The sequence below is a fragment of the Rosa rugosa genome, chromosome 6 (genome assembly GCF_958449725.1).
Source record: "Rosa rugosa chromosome 6, drRosRugo1.1, whole genome shotgun sequence".
Classification (NCBI taxonomy): Eukaryota; Viridiplantae; Streptophyta; class Magnoliopsida; order Rosales; family Rosaceae; genus Rosa; species Rosa rugosa.
In genome coordinates, this window is record NC_084825.1 from 24,500,820 (window position 1) to 24,525,213 (window position 24,394).

Below are 24,394 nucleotides of genomic sequence, written 5' to 3' on the forward strand. Positions count from 1 at the left end.
TCAAGCTTTAAGAGCTATTCTACTATAGCTATCAAACGAAGTTTGGCACGATGTGATTAATGAGAAAACTACTAAAGGGTTAATGGATACTTTGTCTGTGATGTTTGAGAAACCAAGAGCCGTTGAGCAAGTACACTTATTGAGAAAGTTGTTTTCAATGAAGATGAGCAAAGTTGATCTTCTACTTCCAAATTTCAAGTAAAGATGGAAACCACTGCATTGCAAAAACTATCATGCAGAACAGTACCGTAGAAATAAGGAATATTATTGAATTGAAACCCAAGAGTATACAATTTTCTACTCTCATCTCAGGTCTCAGGCCTGAAGAAGTCTAGTAAGTTTTGTTTCCAAATATCCGTAGATCAAGTTTCAGAAAACACGTTTTCCCATCATGAGATTAACCGAAGATTCTTGCTGTTTCATCTTTCCAATCATGATGGCTCCAATTATACATTTACTAACAATGCTCTTAAATATGAATGAGCAATTAAGTATTGCTGCAATTCTGATTTCTATAGACAGAATTTGACAGTAGTCAGAATTGGCTAATTGCACATAAACCGGGTCTTTTAAGCCATTCCACACTCTTTTTCAATCTTTTTAACCAGCCACAGTACTAATGCAGGACAGGAATATTGGAGTTGACATTTCCAATGCAATCAGGTATCCAAATCAAAACCAATAATGGTTAGCCAATCTGGGAGTGCATTAAAGGTTAAAGTTCGAAGCTTGAACCTTACTCACCTCTTAAGGCATAGATTATGTACAATATTTAGCATAATATAATTAATTAAATAGATGTAAACAAGAAAATTCGCGATATGAATGACCTCAAAACTTACTTGAAGCTGACACAGAGATGATGAAGAACCATAGCCATTGATCCGGGGGCAGCTTCCACTGGGTCTTCAGAGCCGACACCTTCTTTGGCTTTGGGTCACCTACTTCAACCAGTGACACTCTTAATAGAATAAGGGATCGGTGCACTGGGGATCGGTGTTGGGTTTGGTACACAGAAAAACTAAATCAATATCGATGGATAGAGAAAAAGAACTATAATTAAATTGTTCACATGTTCATAGTTTCCAACCTATCACAGGCACGAACACTAAGCAGCCACCTTGTCTGAGTTCACAATATATAGACTGGTCATGCCTTTTCCCATAAGTCATAAAAAAGGATCATAACAAGGCCAACATCTTCTCTGAGTGCTGACGATTAACAGACTGGTCATGCCTTTTCCTGCAGGTCATAAAAAGGCCGGCAGTAGTATCTAAACAAACATAAGCAATACAGGCAAAAACAATTGGAAATCACACACTAATTTTCAAGTTATCACACTTCTGTTAAATGTATCTGTCTTCTGGTTTTATTATTGATCAAGGAGATTTTTTAAGCAGGTATTTGAATATGTTAAATAATCATCGATCTACAATAAATAATGGCCATTGCCTGCCACTATAAAATAAACGACACTTCAAAACCTTCTTTGTTCATCTTCAACTTCACCATTACCTTTCAGAAGACAAGTTACAACTCAAATAGTAGGAGCTATATTATCTTAACTGAATAATCATATTGAGAAATATATTGAAAGCAACTGATCAATACAATTTTAAGAGATGTCTTAGAAACTTTAATGCCAAATGGTAAGAGCTAATAATCAAAACAGCATAGACACATGCATGTAGAACAAAGGACTGACTAGAGCACATGTCAGAGTAATTATTTGACTATAGTAGATACATTGGTTTAATAAGAAGTCATAAAAACTACTACAGGAACCTACTTCTGATACAGTTTGATGCGTGACAATGGCCTCTCATAACTATCTTCTTTCTTTTGAGGCTTTGATACTGCCTTGATTCTGGTTTCCAGTTAGCATTGGCCAGGGACTGACCCAACAATTCAGCAATATCTGTAGCCATTGCCTCAGCCTTCTTGACATAAGGAAAAGTTTCTTCCTTGAAGTGGTGTGACAACCACATATACATAGACAACACTTGATGCTTAGTCTCAAGATCCAAGAGTTCTTTCTTGTTACGAGCAGAAACCGTCGGTATGCCCATACCAATATTGACAGGGAGGTTCTGACTACATGATGAAGCAAACTTTAGAAGATGGAAAATAGCTTTTGGGTCTCTGATATTTACTGGGGCAAAACAGAAGTTAAAACGATCCTCCAGAGACAACTCCTGAACCTTCTGTGACATATTTGCAACTTTCTTTATATGATCATGTCGACACAAGAAGTATGACCCATCTAGGCGGCAATTTTCGCCAAATTTGTCATGAAGCTGGCAGGATGTAACATTAGAAAGTTGCCCTGCAAATAGCTCAACCTGCTCGTAGAAGGGAAAAAGTCCCACTTTCTTAACTTCATCAAAAGATTGCTTTAGACACTCGATCATTAAATAAATTTGCTTGCTGTCTGCGAGTTTCCGGTGGTAAGGCACCATAAATAACACAACAGCGGTGGTTGGTATGTTTTTCAATAGCAACTTTAACCTCCAACACCTCTCTCCTTGAAAAGGAAACTACACAGCCTCCAGACCTGACATTCTTAAGAACTCCCAAGAGAGTTTTTGCTTCAACCACCAATGGCTTAAACCTCTCACAATGGTTCTCATACAACTCATCACCGGTATCTGAACAGATCTTTCGAACAATATTCAATGCTTGGATCTCCACACAAATGTATCTCATCAGCCTTTAACCCAAGTAATGCTCGTGTCCACGCAAAACCTCTACATGGGTCTGCCATCATCTGAATTTCATCAATGACAGCAATATCATACATTTTGTTAGTTGACACCATTTCCACCGTACAAGCAGCATGGTTTGAGAATGGGACAAATTTCTTTTCTTGCCCCGTGTGAAGACTACAATACACCCCCAAGTGCATTTACTTTGTCAAAGACTTCGATAGCTAATAATCTCAGAGGACTGCAGTATATACCCTTCTTTGCTTCCATAAACCGTTGCAAAGTATTGAAAGTTTTCCCACTATTGGTTGGACCACAATGATAAACTAGCTTACGCTTCATATCCCGAGCAATGGGACCCAAGTATGGGGCTTAGCGAGATCCGCGGATGCAATCATACCACGAAAACGCTTGATCTCCTCAGGAAACTCTTCCAAACAGTGGAAATTATTCTATGCACCGACGGTGCAAGTGACCCAACCCTTATAAAATAATCTCAACCCTTGATATTTATTATCAACTTTATTTTTAATAAACAAAAAGTGTATTTAATGCAATCTAACCATTCATTTATGTTGGTGCAAGTGCACGGCGGTGCTCTGAATAATCTCTCTCCAAACAGTACTCAACAACCACATGAAACAAAAACTTAACTGCATCATCAGATGGACCAAGGAACACCACCTACCGAATCACAAATAATACCCTCATTATCTCCATCACCATTCTCCCAATTCGCCGAATTACAAGCTTTATGCTCACTTAAGAAATCAAGCTCAACACTTTTCCCCACATCAGCATCAAAATCAGCAACCACTGTTCTAGTATCATTCCCATCCTCATCTCCATCTTCCACAATGCCCATAAATCTTGGGTTCTGTGTGGGTAATCTAAGCTGAGCTGGGTTAACTAAGCTCGTTGAAATTGAGCGGTTTGAGACATTGAAATTGGGAAAAGATGGGAGATTATGATTCCACAGCAAAACCCTAAAGCAAGATATGTTTTTCTTAGAACCATAAATTCGAAACAAGCAACTCAAAGGGCCTCTAACCATTTCTATAACACCTGAATAAAACTCAGAGCAAGTCTAGCAGCATCATAGAAGTCACAAATCAATAATAAAAGGCAAATCAAACTTGAATTGGAGTAAAGAACCCAGAAATTTGGGAACAATTTCAAGCAAATAAGAGATTGGGACATAAGAAGCACACCTGAGACATGGGAAAGTGACTGACTTGAGAGCAATGGTGGTGGGGGATTAACCCAGCTAAAACCCTATAAACCCCTCTGGTTTGGGTTCTGAATTTTAAGACTGATACGACGTCGTTATTAGAAACCTCAACAGTCAAATTCAAACCTTTCCCTCTCATTTCTTTATCAGAGAAAAAAGAAGAAGAGAGAGATCCTATTTGTCTCTCCTTTATTGTAATTTCAACATCAACATTATTCTGATTCTGTCTTCTTCTAGTGTCAGAACTCAGAAGTTTTGTCTTGGTATGAGCTATGACTCCATGTCTCCATTAATGAAATAGTCACATGGCATAAATAGTGAGACGGTGAGAGTGTGAGACCACCCAACTCTTCTCTTCCATTTAACTTAACCAGGGTTAAGTTAAGTTGCCTCACTCCTTTAAGTACCTACTGCTACGCTGCACTTCTCCACTCTCAAGCCAACTCTCAACAAGCATCTGGTACTTTCTCAAAGCTTTGTTCTTTCTTCATTATGCCCTTTTTTTTTTTTTTTTTCTGGAACAAAAGTGAGAAATTTTTTGTTCTTGTCATTTTTAGTAAAAACATGTGTAGTGGCTAATGGGTAGTCTTAGCTTTTTGTTCTTTACACAAAAATTGGACTGTCATTGATGATTACTAGGTGCTTGATGCAGGGGCGTAGCCACTCACATGGCTACAAAATGCGTCAAGTATGGGTATAACCTAAATAAAAAAATTAAAAAAATACTAATGCTTCGAAGAGTTGTTGGGTTGCTGCTGTCTCAAACACCAACCCCGTCTCCCCGTTCAGTACTTCAGATCGGTTCGGCCTTCCACTCTTCCAGAGTTCCAGCTTCTAGGCTCCAGCCACGGAGCCACCTCCAATCACTGCGAGCCACGGAGCCGGGAGCCACCTCCAATCTCAGAGTTTCAGTCCACTGAGCCACCTCCTACTCTCACTCTCCTCATCTCCCCGTTCAGAACTTCAAATCAATTTTGATTCCACCTTCCACAGTTCCAGGCTCCAGCCACCGAGCCACCCCCCCTTTTCAGAGTTTCAGTCCGCCTGAGATTCATTGATAATTGGGAATGGGTTGAATCGATTGATGAGATTCATTGATATTATGCAGGTCACAAAAAAAAAAAATTTGGCCTTCGCCCAAAAAATTGCCACAATAAATTTAGCCCACACCATTGTCGAATCCTAGCTACGCCCCTGGCTTGATGTAAAGGTTTTGGTGATGTTGAAGGCCTTTCTGAATTTTACATGAAGACCTTTAACAGTAAATTTTGAAAGCACTGAGGATTAGAGCTGGATCTTGAGTGTTAGCTCATTCTAATCAAGAAGAGAAGTAGACTAGGTAAGGTTTTGAACAAGAAAGCTCTGATCTTTAAAAGTTTCAGATCAGAAAAGGAAAATTAGGCTAGGGGTTAGGCTTAGGAGTTGTGATGAGCTAGTGAAATAGGCTAAGCAAAGTGGATCAAGGTGTTAATTAACCCTAACTAATTACACTTTCATTTCTTCATTAGGCTTAAATGAGAGAGCAGTACACTAAAATAGTAAAATAACCATAGGTTAGCTGTTGACACTACTAGTGTTATGAGTTTATTACCCATTATGCTAAGCTCGATCACAAGTTTAGTTTGAGATGATTGATGAGCTAGAGATCAGCGTCTCTCTGTCATAGTAGCCTAGTATGATGAACTGAAGTCAAGCTGGTCTTTTGAATGGCTAAGTTTTTGGTTTATGCGCTCTGATGTCTCTTGTTAGATCCATAATTACTTAGTAATTATTCCCCTAATCTTGCACTTTTGCTTAACTTTTGTGTTTATTTTTATATATTTATTATGTTTTCCTCATCATGCTAGGAAATAATGGAAAAGCTTGGAAATGCCCTAAAAACTCAACTTTAGCACATTTTCCTACTCCGGCTAGGAGAAACCGAGCTAGGCAAGGAAGGAGGAGCGGCAACCTGACCAAATAAACTCCAAATGAGCTGAAAATTTCCAGATCCATTCTATACATCCTAAGGATCATTTCTTATGAAGAGATCAAGAGCTATTTCGGAGTGGAAGGACTTCAAAAGATCAGTACAAGTTTCTGCACTAGTAGACAAAAACTGCAAAACCGGACTTGTACGGATTCCGACAGCATTTCCGGGCAAACCATGGCGAATTAAGCTCTCAAATTTTACCAGAATGATCTACACTCATGGAGGAAAATTTGGTATGAAAAAGTCGAGGGTCAATTCCTAACTCTCGGTGGAGATTAAATTGAAGGAAGATAGGAGAAGAAAGCACCAAACGGACAAAAAATGGGTCAACGGTGGTCAACTCCGGATTCCGGACATTGCCACCCGAGAACATGTGTGGAGGACAAGGAAGAGCTGACTAGGGTAAGAGACTTTAGGTCTAGATTATTTTGAAAATCAAAATTTGAAAGATGACAAGTGGTCCATTCTTACACCTTACACCTTTGTCTTCCATTTATTACTTTGTTCCCCTACACAATGACCCTTCTACCCTTACTTTTTCTCCTCCACCAAAATATCTATGGGCTTTCTAAGTCATTTCTATGTGGAGTCAAAAACTAGATTCACATTTTGTGCTTACACATTTGTCAATCACATCTAGCCCTTCATTTCTTTTGATCTCCACCCTTGATTTGAATTGCCTTGGCCTTTAAATAGCTCATTCTCTCTCCCCAAAACCTTGCATCCCCTTAGCTCCCTCATTTTGGAGCATCAAAATCTCTCTTTTCTCTAGTTTTAGGTTAGTTTTTCATACCTTGTACATAGTTCTTTGATTTTTGTGTAAGAGAAAGGTGTGTAGCCACTTGGGTTACACCAAAACCGAAGTTTCTACACACTTTGATCAATCACTTCTCTTGTTTCTCACACATTCAAGCCTTGTTCTTACTTTGTTCTTGAGATTTTGTGGATTTGTATAATGATTTGGGTTCTAGAAACCGAAATCCCTATACTTTGAAGCATTTCTCTTCTCATATAGCATCTAGGAGGCAAGGGAGACATCTTGTGCTTTTGGTTTGGCTCCAAAAAGAGCCAAACTCATGGGTATATCACTTGTTCTCCACTCTTTGCTCTCTTTTATTTGTTATTTATGATGTTTATGGCTTGTAATTGTGTAAATATGAGTTGTGAGTAGTTGAATTTGGGGTTAGGGCTTAGCCCTAGCCAAACTTGTGCACAAAACAATGTAATCTTTATGTTCTTTGATGTTTATGCATGTTTTGAATCTTTTGGCTACTATACTTTCATGTATCCTAAGTGTGTATAGATTTATCACCTAGAAGCATGCTTTAGGAAATTAATGAATCGGAAACATGAACTCTTGATTCCGTGAGCATGTGTAGCTAAATAGGTGGTGGCTTAGCTTATTCCTACGGGAAGAACTAAGTTGCTTAAATTTCTTACCTTGAAATTAAAGCATGATGTTGTGAGTTTAAGTTCCGGAAGAATTTAGGCTTACGGCACCACATGCCATTTAGAATCCGAAAGATTTGAATGGTATAAAGGTTGTATAATTTAGCTTTGCTTCAAAAGAGATTGTTAAGGGGGTGTATTCAATTAGGAGTCTATAGGATTGTTTTGTATTTTAAGAGTCCTTTAAAATCTTGTAGTATTCAATCAAGATTTTAAAGGACCTTGAGGTATTCAATCAAGATTTTTAAAAGTCTTTTCAATTCTGGTGGTATTCAAAATCTCAATGATTTTGAAGGATTTTATTAGATGCTTGATTTTGTAGGATTCTAGGGTACTTGGTATAAATACCAAACCTTATCAGAAATCCACCCTCTAGACGTGAGATTTTGACGTTTTTCATTTTTTTCTCTCATTCTGAAGATGAAAAAGACGCCACACAGAGAAGATGAACTGACCTGAACCTCTGACCTCGAAGTGACCTCATCTTGTGAAACTTGGGAGAAATTGTCATTGTTGAAAAGGTATTTTTGATTCATATGTTCACTTTTAACTGTGCTTTTGGCTATTATTTGATCAGGTTAGAAAGTTTTTGTGGACAAATCATTCTTCTTTTGACATTGAAAGAACGTTTTTGATTTGGTTAAGGATTTCATGTACCAAGTCTGCGTATTATGTGTTCGATTCTGCATATTTGGTTTGATATTGATGGTTGAAATACTGCTTGGCTTCTTTTTGGGCTTTCTCTGTTTTTTTTGAAAGGAAGCTTTCTCTTTTTTAGGCTGAAATTTTTGTTTGGCTTTGTATTGATAGAATTGGGTGAGTGAGGATCGCTGATTGGGTGATGGTTAGGATTGGGTGAGTAAGGATCACTAAGACTCGTGGGAGAAATCAGTTATTAACAGTGAAACTCCTGTCCTAGTTGAGTTTTATTCAAGCTGTGTGGGCCGTGTAGGATTGTCCACTGCGTGATTGATGAAATTGAAATTGAGTATGCTGGCAAGCTCAAGTGCTTTGTGCTCAACGCATATGTTGATTTGCAGATTGCCGAGGACTATGATATTAAGGCTGTGCCTGTGGTTTTGCTGTTTAAGAATGGGAAGAAATGTGACACTGCGTTTGGTACCATGCCAAAGGAGTTCTATGTTGCTGCCATTGAGAGGGTCCTGACGCCGTAACCATCTTCCTATTTGCGCCAAAAGGAGTTAAGAACAGTATTTATTAGTTGATTTTACCCCAACATGATACTTGTAAGATTCTCTATCGCCCTTGAATCTTCAAAGGGTCTATACAGGTTGTACATATATATCTTAGACATATGCCTACTTCGTTACCAGCATAGGTCTTAGTTACGGCATTACCAGTTTCTTGCTCCTCTTCTTTGGCACTATTGTTAGTGCAATGTTTATTTGATTGGCATTTCCTAAGCGCAACAACCTAGAGTCATCGTTTCTTGTAATAGCTTTCTACTCTTGGATCCTTGAAAGAATGGAATGCTTCAAGCTTCATGTACCACTCTCATCAATCAGGTATGTCTTGCATACATGTGCATGCTTGTAAAGTGGTTAGGACTGAACTTGTCTTTAAATCCTATTGTAGGATGCGAAAATCTTTTCAATCCTAATGCATTGATATGCGAATTTTCAGATGGTTTTATCCAAAGCATTCAAACTTTCTTAAATTGGTTTATGGGCTTTTCTAAATGATGATTCTATTTTAATCTATGCTTTTTAAAAGACGTCATGAAGCCCATGTACATCAGAAACCCTAGCTCGTCCTCTCCTATATATATGTTTCTCTTAGGGTTGTTCAAGAGGTGGAATATATCAGAATATTTGGTCGTTGCCTTCTTGAGAGTTTTCTGCCTTTATCTTCAGAAAGCATTAACCTAAAGTTTCATGTGAGAATTCTTCATAAGCTGTTCCTTGTTTAGCTTTTGAAGGATTATCAAATCCCAAGCTTTTTCTGTCAAAAAAGTTTTCTGGTTTTATGCTTCATGTGTGTTGGTAGTTCATGCATGATTTGTGCCTTGAGGTGATTGACAACCGAGGTGAGAGTTGTGCCATCTTAAGATTGACAAAGGAGAACAAGGTCGCTGATTTGGAAGTAGCAAAGACGAGGAGACACCGCTGCCCACTAGATTGGTTCTAGTAGATGAGTTGTGTAAGATCTTTATGTACTTTCATATTCATATAGTGGATTGTTCACCGGCATAGTGCCCGCAGTTGTTTACCTCTTTGGAGGGTTTTACTGCGTCAACAGATCTTGTGTTATGTGTGATGATTTTACTTTGGATGGTTTGGCAAATTGAATAAATCATAACGTGATCAAAGATCTGCAGTTTCAATTAGGATTCAAGTTCTATTGCAATCCTATATTAGGATGCGAACTGGCCTGCACTCCTAAGACTGATTTCTAAAGGTGTTGACATATTGATCAGTTCCGTTAGTTGAGAATTACATACATCCATTCTGTAATTTCAATTGGCATCAGAGCAGGTCGCTATACAAATTTAGCGTGATCCTGGTTAGGCACAGAATGGAAGGCACAAGTGATCGTGCAGCTGGGTCAACAAGTCATCCTCCGTTTCTTGATGACAAAACAAACTATGCAGCATGGAAGGCTAAGATGAAAGCTTTCTTGTGGGCAAAGGATGTAGCTGTATGGGCTGTTGTTGAAAGTGGTTGGGAGTATCCAACTAAGACGGAAAAGGTAGATACAAAAGAGATTGGAGAGGGTAGTTCTACTGTTGAAGCCAAAGTTAAGAAGCCTATGAGTGAATGGACTGCAGATGAGAACACCAAGAGTACAAATAATCAGAAAGCTTTGAACTCTATTTTCACAGCGGTATCCTCTGATAAGTTTCAGCTTATTTCTCATTGTTGCTCTGCAAAGCAAGCATGGGATATTCTCCAAGTCACTCATGAAGGAACTACAGCTGTCCGAGAATCAAAGCTTCAGCAACTTATCCAGCAATTTGAAAATATGAAGATGGGTGATGATGACAAGTTTGCTGATTTCTATGCTAGGCTCAGTGTTGTTGTGAATGGTTGTTTCAACTTAGGAGATCCCATACCTCAGCACAGAATAGTCAAGAAAATACTCAGGTCTCTTCCTATGAAATATCATTCCAAGAAGATAGCCATTCAAGAGTCGAAGGACCTGAATACCTATAATCTGCAAGAATTGATTGGAAACTTAACCACATATGAGATGGAACTCCCTGATGAAATGAAGAGCAAAAGCATAGCTCTTAAAGTGAAGAAAGACATTGAAGATGAGTCAACAGATGAAGAGGATGCTGATGAAGATGAAATTGATCTTGTCACAAGAAAATTCAGAAAATTTCTCAAGGATAGGAAATCCAAAAGAAGTGAATCAAGGTTTGACTCAAGCTCCAAGAATACAAGAATAAAAGAAAAGCCGGGTAATAAGGTTTTAAGGTTTGAAAGAGCACATGAAAAAAGAAACAACAATGCTCCAAAGTGTTTTGCATGTGAAGGGTTTGGTCACATTGCATCTGAATGTGCAAATACCTTGAAGAAGTCCAAGAATAAACGGAATAAAGCAATGAATGTTACTTGGAGTGACAGTGAAGACGACTCTATGCTTGAAAGTGATTCTGAAGTGGTGGCCTTGGTAGGATTAACGACTACTGGTGATGAGTCTGAAGTTGAAGAATTTGATCTTGAGGAAGTAATGCAACAATATATCATGTTGTCTGAGGCTTCAAAAGAATTGAAGAAAAAAAATTTAGAATTGAGTAATGAAGTTGAGAACTTGAAGACTAATATTAGTAGGACTGAAGTTGGATTTCAATCCCAATTGGAGGCAGGTGATGCAGTGAGAAAGTCTCTTGTGGAGGATTTTCAATCCCTTCAACAAAAGTACCAAGAGAGGTGTGATAAAGTTGAGGAGCTTAAAACTGAAAAGGCTTGTCTGTTATATGAGCTTGAGCAAATGAAAACCAAGGCTGGATGCAATTCTTCAAGTGGTGAAAAGTTAGAAAATATTCTAATGATTGGTAAAAAATTTGGAGATAAACATGGCCTGGGATATGATGCTGAAAGTTCATCCAAAGGAGAGCATGTCACCAAGTTTGTTAAAAGCTCTGATCATTCCTCATCACAATCTACTTTCCCTGTGCGTGAAGAACCTAAACCAATGTTGAAGAATTTTGTGCCTGTATGTCATCATTGTGGAAAGCGAGGACATATAAGACCGAGGTGCAATCAACTAAGAAAGAATTCTTCGAATGACAAGAAGCCACTCATGAATAAAAAGAAAGAATATCTTCAAGAAATGCTGGAATTTCTTTTGAAAGAAGTAAATAAGATAGCAAGACTCGTTTCGGTTCCATTCTCACCTGTGCCCAAGATGAAGCAAGTCTGGATACGAAAAGAACCTCATCTCTCTAAGTTTCCACATACAGGTAAGTGAATTCTTCCAATGTGTGCTTGTGAAAAATATATTCTTGAATGCCAATAGCTTTATTTTTCATCATAAGCACATATATAGGGGGAGTAGTGTTGTTCTGCATGTTTACATTTGTTTTTTTCTTATCGCTAGTGTGTTCTAGTTTGTTAGGACTAAATGTTCTTTTCAATCCTAAGGTCTTAGTAGCCGTGTGTTTATTTTTGCATTTTTCTATAAGATGTTCTTTTCTCTTTTTAGGTTTGTTTTTGTTTAGTCTTTATTAAAAATAAAATAAAAAATAAAAAAAAGGGGAAAAACTGGAGTGTATGCTTTGATTTTATATCATACCATACCATGCCTCACGGGTATTTCTGTTGAGAGTGTTGAGTTGCAGGATTAATGGATGAATGCTTGGATGCTCAATTTCCAAGGAAAGCTAGGTTGCCGAAGTTTAAAACAAAAAAAAAAAAATTTGGTCTGGAACTTTGGCATCAACAACTCAATGCCTTGGAAAATTTCACAATGGTGTTACTGAATGTGTGAATCAGGTTAATCTGATCCATCTTGTGGTAAGTTGACAGGTAAGGTTAATAATATGAAGTTATGAACATATCATGTGGTGTTTTCAATGGTGCTGAAAGAAGTTCTCTTGCACTTGAGTTCATGTTAAATGAATGCCAACTTTCAATGCCCTTGGATTAAGTATGTATTGACAATCTCAAGCGATTCATTAGAATTTGTGATCTAAGTTGGTTCCCAGTTTTTAACTTGTGCTTGTAGCAGCTGTGTGTTTGCATGTAGTATAGATTTGATTACTGTTGTCCTCATTTAGTTTCGAGTTACTTGACTATCTGCATATTTGTTGCAATTTTGCATTTAGGATTCCAGGTTTATTTCAATCCTAGTTTAGGATGCGTGTTCTGTTGCAATCCTAACATGTGCATTGTAGTACATTATCACCTCAAGAGCAACTCATGAACTGAGATTTAGTTACATCACTTGGCCTTCTCCTGTAGTGATCTGTTCTTGCTTTTTGAGTGTTTAAAGGTCCAGAATTAAACCCTATTCTTTTCCCTCCCTTCTTGTGTTTATGGCAACTGAAGCCTTGCTTTGTCTCTTGCACTTGCACACCTAAGATGTTGAGTGGGGTATGCAGACCGAGTTATCACTCTTGTAATGGCACCAGTTGTTCTTTAAGGAGACATCCAGTCTACCACCAAATGTAGATGGGACACCTGCCTTGTAAAGCTAGAGTGTTTCAGGTCGAAACGGTGGTGGTCTAGGCAAGTCAGGCTATCTCCAAATGTAGATGGGACACCTGCCTTGTAAAGCTAGTGTGTTTCAGGTCGAAACGGGGATGGTTTGACTCATGATCTTTCTGAAAAGAAAAAAAAATAAAATAAAAAAAAGGAAAGCGGGGGTTCGCAACAAAAAAAAAAAAAAAAAAATGTATATCAGTTGCTCAACGCTCAATGCGCCCTCATAGATCATGTCTCCATTTATATATATATTGTGCCTCTTCGTGATACTCTCTCTAAAGCCTCTGATGATCTGGGTTCACTTTTCAGCATAGCACTTTTAGTACCCTAACTCAATTTGGTTTTGAAATAAATAGTGTTTCGTTACTGAGACCTGCTCTCTTTCAAATCTGCTGGTTGATGCTCTTGAGAAGTGTTCATGTTGATGTTATCTTGGAAAAGCTCTGCTTGATTGCTCTGTGTGTGGTAATGGTCTGTCTCATGCATCATCTCTGCTTGGTTCTTCTCAATTGTGTCTGCTACAAAGTGCAGGTTACCTTGGTTCAAACATATACCCTATTCTTCTTGATCTTTTGAAAGTTGTCATAACATACTGATATTCAAGAGTGTTTGAAGGTTCACTTCTATTGCAGGATCAGTTTGACATTTTATTCCTAGCCCCCTGATTAATGTTTGTTTCCGCTGCTACCAATACATGTGTATTGAATTTAGGGGGAGTGAAATCTTATGCACAATATGCTTTGGTCCCTTTGTCCTTTCCAGGCAAAAAGGGGGAGAGATTGGAAGTTTAATGTTCTTAATGTTTCATATGCTAATGCTTACACTACTTCAACCATACATGTTCTTCACGGGTGTTATGTTTCTTGTGTGCAGATTGCAACTTGGAAGTTCATATTTCTTTGGTCATGGTAGTATAGGATCAACTATTGTGTATGGTTAAATGTATATGTTGTTTTGCCTAGGAAATGCCAAAGGGGGAGATTGTTAGTGCAATGTTTATTTGATTGGCATTTCCTAAGCGCAACAACCAAGAGTCATCGTTTCTTGTAATAGCTTTCTACTCTTGGATCCTTGAAAGAATGGAATGCTTCAAGCTTCATGTACCACTCTCATCAATCAGGTATGTCTTGCATACATGTGCATGCTTGTAAAGTGGTTAGGACTGAACTTGTCTTTAAATCCTATTGTAGGATGCGAAAATCTTTTCAATCCTAATGCATTGATATGCGAATTTTCAGATGGTTTTATCCAAAGCATTCAAACTTTCTTAAATTGGTTTATGGGCTTTTCTAAATGATGATTCTATTTTAATCTATGCTTTTTAAAAGACGTCATGAAACCCATGTACATCAGAAACCCTAGCTCGTCCTCTCCTATATATATGTTTCTCTTAGGGTTGTTCAAGAGGTGGAATATATCAGAATATTTGGTCGTTGCCTTCTTGAGAGTTTTCTGCCTTTATCTTCAGAAAGCATTAACCTAAAGTTTCATGTGAGAATTCTTCATAAGCTGTTCCTTGTTTAGCTTTTGAAGGATTATCAAATCCCAAGCTTTTTCTGTCAAAAAAGTTTTCTGGTTTTATGCTTCATGTGTGTTGGTAGTTCATGCATGATTTGTGCCTTGAGGTGATTGACAACCGAGGTGAGAGTTGTGCCATCTTAAGATTGACAAAGGAGAACAAGGTCGCTGATTTGGAAGTAGCAAAGACGAGGAGACACCGCTGCCCACTAGATTGGTTCTAGTAGATGAGTTGTGTAAGATCTTTATGTACTTTCATATTCATATAGTGGATTGTTCACCGGCATAGTGCCCGCAGTTGTTTACCTCTTTGGAGGGTTTTACTGCGTCAACAGATCTTGTGTTATGTGTGATGATTTTACTTTGGATGGTTTGGCAAATTGAATAAATCATAACGTGATCAAAGATCTGCAGTTTCAATTAGGATTCAAGTTCTATTGCAATCCTATATTAGGATGCGAACTGGCCTGCACTCCTAAGACTGATTTCTAAAGGTGTTGACATATTGATCAGTTCCGTTAGTTGAGAATTACATACATCCATTCTGTAATTTCAACTGTCATATTCTTGGTTGAGGCATTGGTTGAATATGTATTGCACTATTGCTGATTGTTCATCCTCAGTTTATTTTATTGGCTTGAACACTGATTTGTGATTGTAACACAGAGTTAATGAAACAAGGTTAATTGTTGAACATGAAATTGTTTTTTTCTCATCCAATTTGGCAGAATTCTGTAATTTTTTTGTTACTGCACTAGGCTCCTGGAATTTTGAGCAAATCCAATAATCCAAATGCAGATTTTATTCCATATCTGCAGTCTGCACCGTGGTAGCATCAGAAAAAAAGTTGCCTATATCAAAAGAATTTGATGTTTTTAGGATCTCGCAACACATTTATGAGTCCCTCACTTCAAAAGCTTGCCAAAGCACAAACCTAGATCTGCTTCTATCAAAGTTGCAGGCAACTTTGAGGGATAAAAGGTTCTCCTTTGTTCTTGATGACATCTGGAACAAGAATTATAACCAGTTGGAATTCTTAATGCATCCCCTTGAGTCTGGAGCACATGGAAGCAAGATCATTGTCACAACACGTGATGAAAATGTTGCACATATGATGGGTAGCCTTGAAGCTCACCATCTCATGCCAATGTCTGAGGAAGATAGCTGGTTGTTATTCAAAAAACATGCCTTCAAAAATGCAGGTGTTGGTACACACTCACATCTTGAAAAAAGCGGTAGACAAATTGTTCAAAAGTGCAATGGTCTTCCTTTGGCTATTAAGTGCCTTGGGGATCTCTTATGTTCTAAATTGTTAGTGGAGGAATGGGAAAGTATATTGAACAGTGGCATGTGGGAGTTCTCACCGGATGAGTGACATTCTGCCATCTCTATGGTTGAGCTATCTAGATCTGCCTCTACATCTCAAGCGTTGTTTTGCCTATTGTTTCACTATATCCCAAGAACTATGAATTTCAAAAATCAGAGTTGGTTTACTTGGGGAAGGCTGAAGATCTATTGCAGCATAAAAAAAAACAAAATGGCAGAAGAAGTCGGACAAGACTACTTCAATGATCTAATCTCAAGATAATTTTTTCAACTTTCATCAAGTTCTAATAGATATTTCATCATGCATGACCTTATCAATGATTTAGCAAGCTTTGTATCTGGAGAATTTTGTTTTAGGTGGGAGGGCACTAATTCACCCAACAGTTTGAGCAAGACTCGTCATTTTTCAGATATGCCAGAATATCATTATCATGATGAAGCTGAGAGATGTTTGAGGCTTTACAGCAAGCTAAATGTTTGCGCACCTTTCTACTATTAGAACCACGTTGTTTGTTGAACTTGAACAAAGGACGATGTGATATATTGCCAAAATCACAATGTTTAAGAGTGCTCAAGGAATTGCCTGATACAATTAACGACTTGAGACATCTTAGGCACTTGGACTTGTCTTGGACTCCCATCAAAAAGTTACCTGATACAATTTGTACTTTGTATAACTTGCAAGTATTGCTGTTGTCAAACTGTCGAGGCCTTACTGAACTGCCAGCCAACTTGGGAAGATTGATCAACGCCATATGAAGGAGAAACAGACCATTTCCATTTCATACGGTAGCCTCGCACATCCCAATATATTCTGGTCTTTGCCCTTCCCAATTCAGTCTATTGATCCTGGGAATGAATATGTTGTTGTCAATTGATACTTTGAAAAGCTGGGTAATGTGTCTTCTTTCTTCCCTGTTTCTTGATATGCAGCAGTTTCGTGGAAAGTGAGCAAAATTTCTTGATATGTTAAGACAGAGATAGGCCAAGGTTTAGATTGCTCGCAGGACCAATATTGCCATGTCTTGATGCCTGAGTTGTAAGCATAATTATCAATTTCTCTCTCAGTTTATTAGGTTTACTCACCTCTTTACTCTAGTAGGCAATTTCTGATTTACTGCTTCTATTTTCACGCAGCTTCTCTTCTCTTCTTATCTGAACTTGCAGACTGTTATTTATCTCCTCCACTCATTCACACAAACACAAGAATATATTTAGAGTTTCCAAGCAGAATGAAAATCACAGAGAGATGAGAGCCAATTTCGGGTCAGGTACGATACAATTGCACTCGAGACATTTCTAGTACACAATTTCTGGTTTACTGTTTCTGATCTTTCTTCAGTTCTTTCTAGTTGAACTGACTTGGTCTTTCATCAAAGACTTTCTAGAAAGCTTTTAAAGTTGCTCTTTCAATTCAATCCTCACAACTTGATTAATACCTGCCACACTAATCATAATTGGTCGAGGTATATTAAGTACCACAAAAACTTATGATTCAAGCTAAATAATCTAGCATAACTTCAACAGCTACTACAAAAAATCTATGCATCATAATCTTTTTCATCATAACAAAGAACTGGGGCATGTATTGATTTTCTAAAAACTGTTTGAGCTCAAGTCCACACTAGTATGTCTTCAATTTTTCTATTGAAAGATTATAAGCTGTAGACACTGTGGAACTATATAGTAAGTTGAGAAATTGAGTATACAGATAAAGTATACTCGATCATTGATATCTATATTAATTTTCAGTCTACTTCAACTTTTGGATTGTCTTGCTTCAGGGTCAAGCTAGTAGTGATGTTTATGTGTTTTTGTTGCCAGTGCGATATCAGCTCCCTGGATTTTACAAGTTCACAACTATATGCAGTGCTGCCGCTAAAGGTATGTTTACTTTTGCATATGATATGGAATTGAAGAATTAATGATCTTATTAAAAGTTGTGGCTTAGGCCCTGCATTTTGAAAAAAAATGGCTAATGCATGTATCCTGTTATTTTCCGTTCTTTACATGCAGCATCTCAGAATACTTGTAACTGTTGGAATCTCATAAATTTGAAGTCATTTTGTATATCACCCAGAATTGAAGAATGACCTTAAAGGTTGTGGCACTTCAATATTATCTCAGGAGCAATAATTTTGTGAGCCGAATCTTGGTTCTGTGTATGGGAAAAAGATACATGAGGATCACCAGTTTTGCATCCTCACTGAACAGAACTCGGTCTCCATCCTGTATCTGTAAGATCCTTTCCAGTTTCTAAGTTAATCGAGTGTTACACAGCTTAGAGGTTGTGGCCCTTCTCATTCTTTCATGGACACTTAATCAATTAGCAAACACCTACTCATTGTAAGTAAATAACCCGAGGACCAGAGATTTTTGCACCTTCATTGACAAGAATATGATCCTTTCCCTTCCATGCATAATAGTAAATTGATCAGTTTTGTTAACAACATGCCGCTAGAGTACTGGTGAGGCACTCCTTAGCCTTAGGCCAGGGATTCATGCTTTGGGACAGCTGGCTAGCTAATGTATCTATTTGTTATCTATACTTTACATGCAGCATCCCATTAAGCAAAATTTTCATCTTGGTAACTGGCCATGAGTAGTTTACTCCTTGGTGGGATATTTCTATGCCTTGAAGGAGAAACATCTGTTGAAGCCTTCGATTTTTGAGGGCTTGGAATGAATTTAGTCCTTTTGTCAGTTGACTTTAACTTGCATGAATGTGAAGAAGTAGATTCCTTTCTGGAGGAGCAAATGTTGCCCATCTCTCTCACCACTCTCAATATCTACTGAATGAATCTCAAGACCATGGACGGCACCAAGTGGTCTGCAGCTTTGCGCATCTCAACTCTCTCCAAACCTTGAAGGTTTCGTTTTGCTTTGAGCTCCAGTGCTTGCCAGATATTGTTATACGCAGCAGTGCTTGCCGGCCAGATAGTTGGCGACTCACTTCTGTTTTTTATCTTCAAATCAATGGACGTTCTTTGCAAGGGAAGACTGATTGCATCCCCCACTTAATGATGACAACAGTGCTCATGAATGATGAACAAATTTGAATGATGAGTAACAAACAATCATTGGTAGTTGATGGGAGAATGTATATGATTCTCTAATCACATTGTAATGCGCAGTTGATCCTTAGGCCCTGAAATAAACCTGAAAAACTGGCTAATGCATTCTGGCTGAAAAATGGTGCCAAATAGAGCAAGGGGAAGATTGTCCAAAGATTTCTGGCACTGTGACATTTATCTGTATGGAAAAGATATGATGCGGTTATTGCAAAGTCTTGACATTGTTATTATAATCATCTAATAATCTGTCAGGTATTTCTTCTTCAATATAATTCTTACTTGTTTTTCATTGTAGTACCTTTAGGCTGTGTTTGTTACATGGGACTATTATCCCCCACCTTATTTCCTATAATAGTCTAGGACTCTTCTAGCCTGGGATATGCTATGTTAATACCTGACCCATGTTTGGTACTGCTTAGGACTAAAGTGCAGAATAGTCAAAATAGTCATATCCCATGTTTGTTTGTGCATTGGACTAAAAGTTGGTAATTTGTAGAAACATGAACGATTTTCTGAGTTTGTGAGAAGAAAAGAAAATTGGAAGGTGAAAGCTGAAGACAATTCGTAGGAAGATGGCAATCAGAAAATGTCGTGAGAAACTGTTGTAGCTTGTTTTTTTGGCAAAGTTCACATACAGCAAGAAGAAATCTAATAACCAAATAGCTTGAGAAGAGCAACCACAATATGCATACTTGTAAGCAAATAGTAATATCATTAAGTCTGTAAGCACTGTTTTATACATTCCTACTAGTTTAGCTATTGTTACCTTTTCTGCTATCAACTGATGTGCTCTTTTCTAAGTTCTAAGATTCTTCTCGAACTGTATTAGCTGCCTCTTTTGATATGCTTATGGAAATCCCTGCACAATATCATATCTAGAGGTTAAATCCATGTCAAATCTAACTTGAACACAAATTTGGTGTAAACAGAAGTGAAAGCAAAAAGAAAAAAAAAGAAAGAAAAAAACAAAGGTTTGAAAGTCAAATTGAGCAAACACTGATTAGTTAATTACATTTCTAATAGTAGCTGCACATATTTTCAGCTACCAAGCTCTATTACATATATAGCCAAATAGCCAAGATCCAAAACCCAGCAGAAAGAAAGAAAGGAACCCAGAAAATCATAACTCCAGTTTTCAGAAGATCATAAATAGTTGAAACCCAGAAAAACATTCTTACCTACCACCCAAATTCACCCCCTTCCTCCCCATATCAAAACCCAATAATTCCAATAGCTGATAAGAAAATCTTTGCTTTTATCTTACATCTCTTATAAACTGAATCACATCAAACTCCAAATTCAGCAACCCAATAAACACCCGTAAATAAACATGAGTAATCAGATATGGTAAATAGTATTTCAAATAAGCAAAAGCTGGCAACTTGTTTTAACTGACATATACTGGGCAACAACTCACAGAAAAAGTACTTGGGATGATCAATTTACTCTATTTCCCTCTTCTTCTTCCTCTTCTTGTTCTTCTTCTTTTCTTTTCTTCTGTTTCAACAAAATCCCAAACGAAAAAAGGTTTTATGAGCTCTCATCAAACATAAAGCCAACCTCTATCAAGCCTTTATCCAGGGCTAAAATTCATCTCTAACAGCTAATAATTAGCAGCCATGAATCTGAACAAAAAAAAAACAGAGCATTCGCAATCCAAATTTCAAATACCCACCAATTGAATTTTTGATTGGGTTCAAAGAAAAAAAAAACCTAGAATTGATCAACATCCAAAATCAATGAAAACAACCAACCAAAGAAGAAGAAAGCAAACACAGACATTGTTAAACGAAAAAAAGAAAAAACTCAGTCTTGATTGTTACAACCCATAAACAATTGTTAATAGAAAATCAATCCATAGTCTTTAATTTAACAAATCACATTAGATACAGGAGAAGAAGCTAGACGGGGTCGAAGGGAAGAGGGAATCAGAATCAAAGCAAAAGGAGCATGAGAAAGAAACGAAATTGAACCTGGAAGTTGAAGGAGGATGAAGCGCGATCGACAGTGGAGACACAAGGTTGAAGCGCGAAAGAGAGGGAGAGACGAGGCTGAAGCGCGCGAAATAGATCGAGAGACCCACGAGCGTTGTTGAAGCCCTTGCTTCCACAGTCCGGTGAGTTTTGGGGGGTTTATGTAAGAAGGTCGGGAGCTGACGCGGGGACTCTCTTATCTCATTTAATTGAGTCCTCGTGTGTGCCAAACGTGGGATACAACTAATTTTCTTATATAAGCTACTCCAATCCAGTCCAGTCCCATGAAACAAACACAGCCTTATAATGCTATAATGCTGTATAAATTTCAGACAACAAATTAACTGGAGATATTTTGCCATTAATTTGCACCGGACTTCTCTTGAGTACCATGAGGTGTGGCATAAAAGTTGTAGTCTTGCAAACATGAGTGATGACTGATGAGGTGGACTTTGCGGTGTTTTTTTTAAAATAAAAAAAAAATAATACAAAAAGAAGTAGAAAAAGGCTTAAGTTTCAGGAAAAATATTTAAAGGTAGGTTATGTTTTGGTTATTTAAAAGAGAACGATTTTGATCAAGCGAAGCCCAATTTTAACCTTGTTCTACCCCAGGAATCTATGAAGATGATCAGTATTGTGGTTCCTAAAAATTCATAAATCTAGATCAGGAGTTAGGAATGGGCTGTCCAAGGGGCTTTTATTTGCAGGCGTTTTAGTTTTTCTTTGTTATAAAAAAAAAAACAAAAAAAAAGTCGTTTATGAAATGGTTCAATGCATGCCTAGGTCCAGTCTGGGACACATGATACACAATTAAAGGTGTAACAAAAAGTGATACATATAGGTGAAGTAGCTACATCACATCACCTGAAAAATTTAGCATATCAGAAGAAACATCGAGATTAATTACATCATTGCTTTAAATTTATTTTTTATTTTGAGATTAATAAAAACTGAGATTATAACACTCTCATTGAGATAATTACGTCATTTCGTTGACATCAAAAATAAAGTGTTTACATTAATTATAGTTCATGAATCCTGCTACATTGCGTTAGTTAAAAACTTTTGTTTTGGGTAATGCGTTGGTTAAAAACTTAAAATCACAAACAAAACAGAACCAATTTGCAATTTATCGAAAAGGAGAGACCAATATTAGAATTCTTCTCTATGGGTTTTGAACGTTGATCCACAAGAAATTCGTCTGTAGCTGGTGTAAGTTTCCTGAAAATGTCAAAATATCTTTTTGTATGTGCAGCTTTTGATGTACAATTAATGAAAATTTCTATTTTGATACAGAGAACCACCTTCATTTAAGTATTTACCATACAATTCAGTACTATTTGGCATCTCTCACCAGAAGACAATCTTTAGAGGTATTTGCTGAAAGCTTTTTTTTGCTTTATTCATTATTTTAGTTATTATGCATTTGATTGTGAATTGTCTGCAGCTAATTTTTGAGATGTTCTTTCGTTCATTTTTAGTAGTCTCATGTGTTACGGAGTCTTAGCTTTTTTGTTTTTTATATAAGAATTGCAATGTTAGTGATGCTCACCAAGTGTTTCAAGACAGGGTTTTAGTTTTATGGCACGTTCACTTACTTGGAATGAAAAATAATTTTAAATCGGAGACAACTGGAATGGGAGAAGAATGAATCAGTCTTCATTCCGGAGGCTTTGATTCCTAAACTCATCTCTCATTCATAATCAAATTCCTGAGTATTCGAGAATCAATTTCTGACAAGGAAGTGGGACCTACATCGATTTCAATTCATTCACGTGTTAGTAAATGGATGGATACTTTTACCTGGAATCATTATGATCCTTTATATGTTAGTAAACGCAGGAATATTTTACCCCGTAAGTAAACGTGCCCTTAGTAGTGTTGAGGCAATAGGAACTATGTTAAAAGCATTATACTTATATCAGCCATTTTGTAGTATACGTGACGATAAGCTTGTTTCCTTGTGGTACACCTTTTTCAATCATTATATACATTTTGGAAAAACGAAGTTATATCTGTTTTGGTATCTGCAGGACATATGGGGATGGCCTTGTGCTCATCCTTTCTAATATAATTAATGTTTCTTGAGCCCCACTAATGCATAACATAGTTCTCAATTATTGTTTGAAAATCTTTGTAATTTGTCATAATAACCACTATTTATTCGTGTTTGCTTTTCATCACTGAAATTTTTTTCTGTGTGTTGCTATATTTTTGGTTTTATTTTCATTGAAAACATGATAGTCCACACATGCACCTTTGATAAGTTCTTTGTTAAGCTGCACTTTACTAAATGGTAATTTTCCATGTCTTTAATGGATGAAAAAATGTCATCTGTTTTATCAGTTTGTTTATTATGTATATGCCTGTCCATATGATCATATTTAATTGTGCCATATGATCATCATCATTACTGTGGAGTAACAGTTTATTCAACGAGGGAAATGTTTGGTCAATTTGAACACATATAATTTCGTATCTTCAATTAAAGGGTTAAGAGTTACCTTGTTCAAACGAATAAAATTTTACCATCCACTGGATCCTTTTTTTGCCACGACACCAAATGTTTATTTGAGCCTGGAGACCTATGAAGCTGAGTGCAAAATAATTCCTTTATTTGGGGGTTGTTGCTCTCGTCACATGGGACCACCCATTGTTACCGCACGAGCATGAGTTCGTACATTAGCTTGCCATGTCAAGGCTTTAGCTGTCTGTGTCAACTAAAACATATTTCGGAACCAATGAATAGGTGGAATATCAAAACACTTTACTTGGAACTCCTACTTTCTCTACATTATTCTTTCCTAATTTCCACATAGATATACCACAAGCGGGCGGAGCAGCTATTTCGCATCAACATGACTATCCCTATATAAGATACAGTCATTAGCGCACGCATGTATCTTTTCGTAATCCATTCCTATTGCACACAATATCTTTTTGGACTCATAGAAAGAACCTGGTACTTCATTACCTTTTGGAAGCAATATTCCGATAAGTATTAACATGTCTAAATAATATGCATCACTCAACCCATATTTTGCTTTCAAATTATAAGTTTTAACTAGTCCATTCAACTTGGTAAAACGAGTACAGCGAGGGTAAAACAGTTTATTGCCATCCTTGACAAACCATAAAAGCTCATCACTCATCAGTCTTCTGAAAACTATACCTATAGGACTATGTTCGATCTCTACGTACAGTTTCAAAATGCCCTTCAGTTTCTGAATTTTCCATATGCCATATCCATTTTGTGCAAGTTTTATCAATACCAAACTCCATGTACTAAATGATGTTTTACTACCCTAGCCTTCAAATGTTTGGCATGCACACATTTCATATAAGGACAACAAAATTTATTAACTTTACAACCATTCTCTAATACAAACATAATCATTTCTTCAACCCCTAGCTCAAAAGTTAGTGATTTTCTGTCAGCATGCAACCATGCATGATTTATCCATCTTACAATGA

At 37.3% G+C, this 24,394-nt stretch overlaps 2 long non-coding RNA genes and 1 pseudogene across 8 annotated transcripts; 1 reads left to right on the forward strand and 2 right to left on the reverse strand.

Annotated features, from left to right (window-relative positions):
* Positions 1-1,785: 1,785 nt before the first annotated feature.
* Positions 1,786-3,889, reverse strand: LOC133716454 (DExH-box ATP-dependent RNA helicase DExH18, mitochondrial-like; annotated as a pseudogene).
* An 11,520-nt stretch (positions 3,890-15,409) lies between these two features.
* On the forward strand, positions 15,410-19,151 carry LOC133717267 (uncharacterized). Of its 7 annotated transcripts, none has more exons than XR_009849500.1 (6): positions 15,410-16,662; positions 16,807-16,912; positions 17,041-17,144; positions 17,698-17,757; positions 17,890-18,110; positions 18,434-19,150. It is a non-coding gene; the product is annotated as an uncharacterized LOC133717267 (long non-coding RNA). The 7 variants fall into 7 exon arrangements; XR_009849497.1 differs by having other exon boundaries at positions 17,890-18,743; positions 18,794-19,149; XR_009849498.1 differs by having other exon boundaries at positions 17,890-18,743; positions 18,797-19,149.
* A 104-nt stretch (positions 19,152-19,255) lies between these two features.
* LOC133718872 (uncharacterized) lies at positions 19,256-21,194 on the reverse strand. Its single transcript, XR_009850633.1, has 3 exons — positions 20,921-21,194; positions 20,126-20,444; positions 19,256-19,806 (listed from the first exon to the last, which is right to left on the reverse strand). It is a non-coding gene; the product is annotated as an uncharacterized LOC133718872 (long non-coding RNA).
* Between the last annotated feature and the right edge of the window lie 3,200 nt (positions 21,195-24,394).